Source organism: Hypanus sabinus, chromosome 26, assembly GCF_030144855.1.
Source record: "Hypanus sabinus isolate sHypSab1 chromosome 26, sHypSab1.hap1, whole genome shotgun sequence".
In the NCBI taxonomy this organism is placed as follows: Eukaryota; Metazoa; Chordata; class Chondrichthyes; order Myliobatiformes; family Dasyatidae; genus Hypanus; species Hypanus sabinus.
Genome location: NC_082731.1, coordinates 38,350,185 through 38,356,225, shown reverse-complemented (window position 1 = coordinate 38,356,225; position 6,041 = coordinate 38,350,185).

Here is a 6,041-nt window from a genome sequence, read left to right as displayed (position 1 = left end):
GAGTTTCATTTTAAGAGTTTATTAACATGATATCATGGAGAGGCTGCAGCAGTCTCCACCGCCACCAGAACTCTAAACTTTAGGTTATTCAGTGCTCATATTTATACAGCAAGACAAACAACTTCACATAACTTTGGCATCCCGTGGTCAGTATCTGATCAATCGTTTAAATTATCCCTCCATACGAGTCAACGGTTCTTCCTGCTTCCTGCTATCAGGACTCATAAATTTAGCCCCAGACGCATTCTCCCTCCTGGTTCCAGGGTCCTACTATCTTATTAATTGGAGTTCCTGGTACTGCACTTATCATCCAAAGTTATTATCGACATGCATCAGCGGTGTCAAGCCCAGCTGTTCCAGAATTGACAAGTATCCCATCAGACATTAGTTTTAACCATTTCTACCACAAATCCCTCCTTGTTGATCTTTCTGATCAACACTTAAAGGTTTGTATTTCCTTCTTTCTGAAGAGGGAGTGAATAACCCACTGGGTAAGGGCAGTTTCTTAAACTTCCCTCTTCATCGTAATTCTCCTCTTCTTCCCTGACTCCCATGATGTGAGATTGCGCAGACGCAGCGAATGCATTGTTGTATGACACAATGGCCCACCACCACTAAGCAGACCAGGGCAATGAGACCGTAAAAGAGGGGCTGTAACCAGGAAAAAATTCCTCCTAACACTGATTTAAACCACCTAAAGAAATCCCAGTCTACTGGAGGGGCTTGAGATTTCAGTTAATGTATCTCATCTCACAGATGGGTCATGTGTTCTAACACGTGGGTCATATTTTCTGAAGCATCGGGTACGTAGGTGTAACATTCTTTCCCCACTAAAGCACAGACCCCTCCTCCCAGGCTAATACTTAGTCTCGGGCCATCCGGTTCCGTAAGGACACCAGTCAAAGATTTTGCATTTCCTGGTTCAGAATGGCAAATCCCTCTATAGTCTCCCAGTTCTAAACTTCTATTGTCTATTGTAAGGTATGGGGATTATTTACTGAACCCCACCAAGGGAGTACTCCTGCCAGAATCTTATTCCCCGCAGAAATCTGAAAACCACATCTATAGTTCGTGAGTGTAGGTGGTCTGCATGAGAAGCATTGAGTGGCAGGACTCTAGTTGTAACAGAGGTAGTCAATTTTCCCAAATAGCAACAGCCAGCTCATTGCCTGGGAGCCACGGATATGCCCTAGATCAAAAACTCCAGCATACCCCAGGCACCCCATATATTCCCATTGCCGTCTGTAAACTATAGAGGCAGAGAATCGTAACGTCGGTCTAATTTTTACCTGTCCAGTACTCTGCTGGTCACATTGTCGGGTTTCTGCATTAGAAGTGCCATGGAGGTATTGCACAAGGAAAATCCTAACCAGTTGTTCTGAACACAAACACATCGGAGCTGGGACTACATGTATTTTTACATACACCTCTCTTGGCACAGTGGTAGTGCTGGAGGTATTATCTAAGGCCCAAGCTCGGAGACAACAGGGGTAAAGTTAACCCCTGTTAACGGGTGAGTACTGTAAAGTTAGTGGTGGTACTGCCCCATAACTTACTATTCTAAACCAGATACTTTACAGAGTTGAGACAATTTCGAGCAAACTTGCTGCCTGAAATGGTTTAGGACTGTAATCCTACCAATATACATAGCGAGGGTTCTCTTCTTACTAACGGGCTTAAGATTCACAGGACTCTGCGTGGAAAGGGGAACTGCCATGCAAACACAATAGTTTGTTAAATTTGCACGGTAAGCCGTACAATTAGCAAACTGCCACCATGTATAAGTGTGGGTGACCCTGTCCTTCCTTCACCTGCTCCAAAATTCTTCCCCACTTCCCTATTTCTTTGTATTTGCCCTCTGGCGCTGTTAGGCACTTAATCAATCATACCCCCAATATGATTGTTACCACTACTTCCTTCATGTTAGTCCTCTATTGAATATATATTTTGTTAACAATCACAGTCTCTATATGTAACATGAGCTACAGCTTAGAATAGATTTGTTTTCCAGTCTCTTAATACGCCCGGTTCATAGTTCTCAGTGCGTTCCTCCCTCTTGGGGAAGATGTCACTTGTTCAGTGTTTTATTTTGCTGTCGCCTTGGTGCAACTTACACCCGGTGGCATGTGTTCAGTCAGGTTTCTCCTTCACCTTAACGGCTGTACGGGTCATCAGCACTCGGTAGGGGCCTTTTCATCTGGGCGAGAAAGTATCTTTATTCATTGATCTCATATGTATGTTATCTCCTGGTTTGAGAGATATTGAGATAAGTTTGTTACTTTGAGATAAAGGTACCTGGGCTTGCCGGACCCTCTCATACAACTTCCTGCCTCCTGACACAGTGCTTGTGCATATATCAGCGTCGTCTCATCATTCCATATTAGTGCTACCTTTTCTGGGGTCATGGGAGGCTTAGCTCCTGTGTCATAGGCCGCCACATCAAAATTTCATGAGGGGTAAGTCCTGTACTTCTATTCTACTGATCTCACAGAGTGTACATTACTAAGGGCCATCTGAGGCTGTTTTGCTGATAAACTTTTTGTCAAAGCCGCTTTTATCTCCCCGTTTGCTCTTTCCACCATACCTGAGGACTGGGGCTGGTTGGGGATATGCAATTTCCACTGGAACCCCAATGCTTCCTTCGGTCCCTGCACTAATTTATCTGTAAAATGGGTTCCCCTTTCGCTATTTATCCCTCGAGGAATTCCAAATGTAGGTATAATTTCTTTCATCAATATGTTCACCACAGTTATTGCATCATCCCTCCTAGTTGGATAGGCCTCCGCCCATCTGGAAAACATGTCTACTATTACCAACACAACCCCCCCCCCCTTTCAGCAGGCACATGTACAAAGTCAATTTGCGTGTTCTCAAAAGGCATTTCCAGTTGGGGCAGGTGATCAAATCTAGCAGGCATCTTTCCTCCATTGTTGTGCTGACAAACGAAACAAGTTTGTGCTACCTTCTCGATAGTTACTCTGATCCCTGGGGTGTACCATTGATGGCATGCTGCATCTCTCCTTTGCACATGTGAGCCTGGTCATGTGCTAGGTGAGCCAGGGGCAAATATAAACTACGTGGGTACTCTACTCGAGTGACACCATAGCCCGGTGTCCTAGTAGCATCCAGATTTTCTCCAGATGCATTTCTCTTGCTGTGAGGCAAGATTCTGGGCTTCCTGCAACAGCTGACCATCAATACACACAGGGAGCTCCTTCCCTCCCTCGGCTGTGAGTGCTTCACATTTAACTATTGCTAAAGCCTGTGGCAATTGTATAGCTTCTAAAAGGTTCAGTACTAAGGAGGCGTGTTTAAATGTTTTCCCCAATGAGGTGATAAATCCTCTATTTTTCCACATCCCAAATGCATAACGTGAGTCGGTACAAACATTGGCCGCTTTCCCTTCGGCCAAAACGCTAGCAGATGGGATGTTATGTTGGAGTTGTATAAGACATTGGGTGTTATGTTGAAGTTGTATAAGACATTGGTGTGGCCTAATTAAGAGTATTGTGTGCAGTTTTGGTCACCTACCTATGGGAAAGCTGTAAAAAAAAAGGTCGAGAGAGCAAAGAGAAATTTTACAAGGATGTTGCTGGGACTGGACGACCTGAGTTATAAGGAAAGATTGAATAGGTTAGGACTTTATTCAATGGACAATAGACAGTAGGAGCAGGGGTAGGCCATTCGGCCCTTCTAGCCAGCACCGCCATTCACTGTGATCATAGCTGATCATACACAATCAGTACCCCGTTCCTGCCCTCTCCCCATATCCCTTGACTCCGCTATCTATAAGAGCTCTATCTAACTCTCTCTTGAAAGCATCCAGAGACTTGGCCTCCACTGCCTTCTGGGGCAGAGCATTCCACATATCCACCACTCTCTGGGTGAAAAAGTTTTTCTGCATCTCTGGTCTAAATGGCCTGCCCCTTATTCTTAACTGGAATGTAGAAGATTGAGGGGTGATTTAACAGAGGTGTATAAAGTTATGAGGGCTATACATAGGATAAATGCAAGCAGGCTTTTTCCACTTAAGTTGGGTGGGATTACAACTAGAGGTCATGGGTTAAGGATGAAAGGTGAAATGTTTAAGGAAAATATGAGGGGAAACTTTCCATAGGGGGCTGGGTGTGTAGAATGAGCTGTTGGTGCAAGTGGCGCATGTGAGCTTGACTTCAGCATTTAAGAGAAGTTTGGAAAGGGACATGGATGGTATGGGTATGGGAGTAGGCATTTTAAATGGTTTCAGCACATACTAGATGGGCCGAACGGCCTGTTTCCTTGCTGTACTATTCTATGACTCTATGGTTAACAGCACAGAGTTCTGCTACCTGCGCTGAAGTTTTTATTGTCAAGTCATAAGCTTCTACTACCTCATGGGGAGTTACTATAGCCAGCTACAGATAATCTCTTGGGAGATGTGAAGAGCCGTTGGTGAAAAGAATTAAATCAGAGTTACCAACAGGTTCACTTCTCAGATCTGGTCGGGAGCAGTAGTGACTTCTCCTGCAAGCAGACAGCCACGGTCATCGTCATCCTGTTGTGCAGACGGTAATGGAATAAATGTATCTGGATTAACAGCCGGAGATCTCTCGTACATGTAGTCGAATCAAGAGAGAAGAATCACCTCATAGCCTGTCCTTCTGGCCTTGGTAAAATGCTGAGAAGCAGCTGAATTCACCAGTAGCATTACGGCACGGTGTGCTATCACAGTGATCCAATACAATAGGAATAGTCCTTTTTATCATTAGAATGGTGGTGGCCACCACACGCAAACAGGAAGGCATTTCGGTAATGCTGCGGAATAATAAGCTACTGGTCTCTTTAATCACCCATAGGATGCCTGTGGCAAACCCTCGCAATTCATTCACATATAGTGGAAAGGGTTTGCTATAGCTAGGTAATCCTAGTGCGGCGCCGTGACTGAAGGTCATGGAAAGCTTTCTCCTGTTCTGGTGTCCATCGCACGATTCAACATAGCGGAACACAATCCCGCATCCCTCTCCCGGTATTCGGGAATCCACTGTTGACAACACCCTACCATGCCCGGGAAAGAAAGAATGTCAATTTTCGTTTTGGGGACTGGGGCCTGCTTTATTGTTTTTATCTGATCCCGCCCCAAACTCCGTCAACCTTTACTGAGCTGGAATCCAGGGTACTGGACAGTCTCTTGGCAAAGCTGCATTTTCTCCAGATACCCTGTGCCCTCTTCCCACCATGTGTTCAAGGAGTGTTAAAGAACCCATCAGACGTTGTGGCCCTGTAGCAGTATGTCATCTGTATACTGAATCAGAGAGGAATATTCGGATAGCTGGCGTTCGGCCAAGTTATTTTTAACCGCTGCGGCATACACTTCCGGGCTTTCAGTAAACCCCTGGGGCAGACGTATCCGGGTATATTGCTGGTTCTTAAAAGTAAAGGCAAATAAATACTGGCTATCCTTGTGCAAAAGTATGGAGAAGACTGCTGTGCACAGATCGATCATAGTAAAGGTACTAGCTCCTGCAGGTGTAGAAGTAAGTGTAATGTTGGTGTCTGGCACCAGCGGGGTGATAGGGATGGCTATCTTATTAATGCCTTTTAGGTCCTGCACAAAACGCCACTCATTTCTCCGGTCTGCTTTTGGAATAGGTAATACAGGGGTGTGACACGAGTTTTATGTCTTCACCAGCACCCCTTGTTGCAATAATGAGTCAATTACTGGAGTGATACCTTCTTCGGCTTCAGTAACTATACTCCTGCTCCTATTTCTTATGTAAAACAGAAACAATGCACAAGCACTATATATAAATGTCGACAGGTATTGTGTGTTCAGTCAGCTTACCAAATTCTTTTCTCCGTCATTCAGCTTCCAAATGTTGCCAGATCCCTGCTCCTCATCATATGATCCTGCCACCACTGTCTGGAGCCCCAAACCCTGACCTCTGCCGACCCGTTTCTGGTTTCTCATTCTGCTCCATTGAACACCCGATTAGTGGTCCCCCACTCTCCTCTCAGAGTTCAGGGGGCAGCGGTGCATTCTAACAACCCGGCTGTGTGAGACA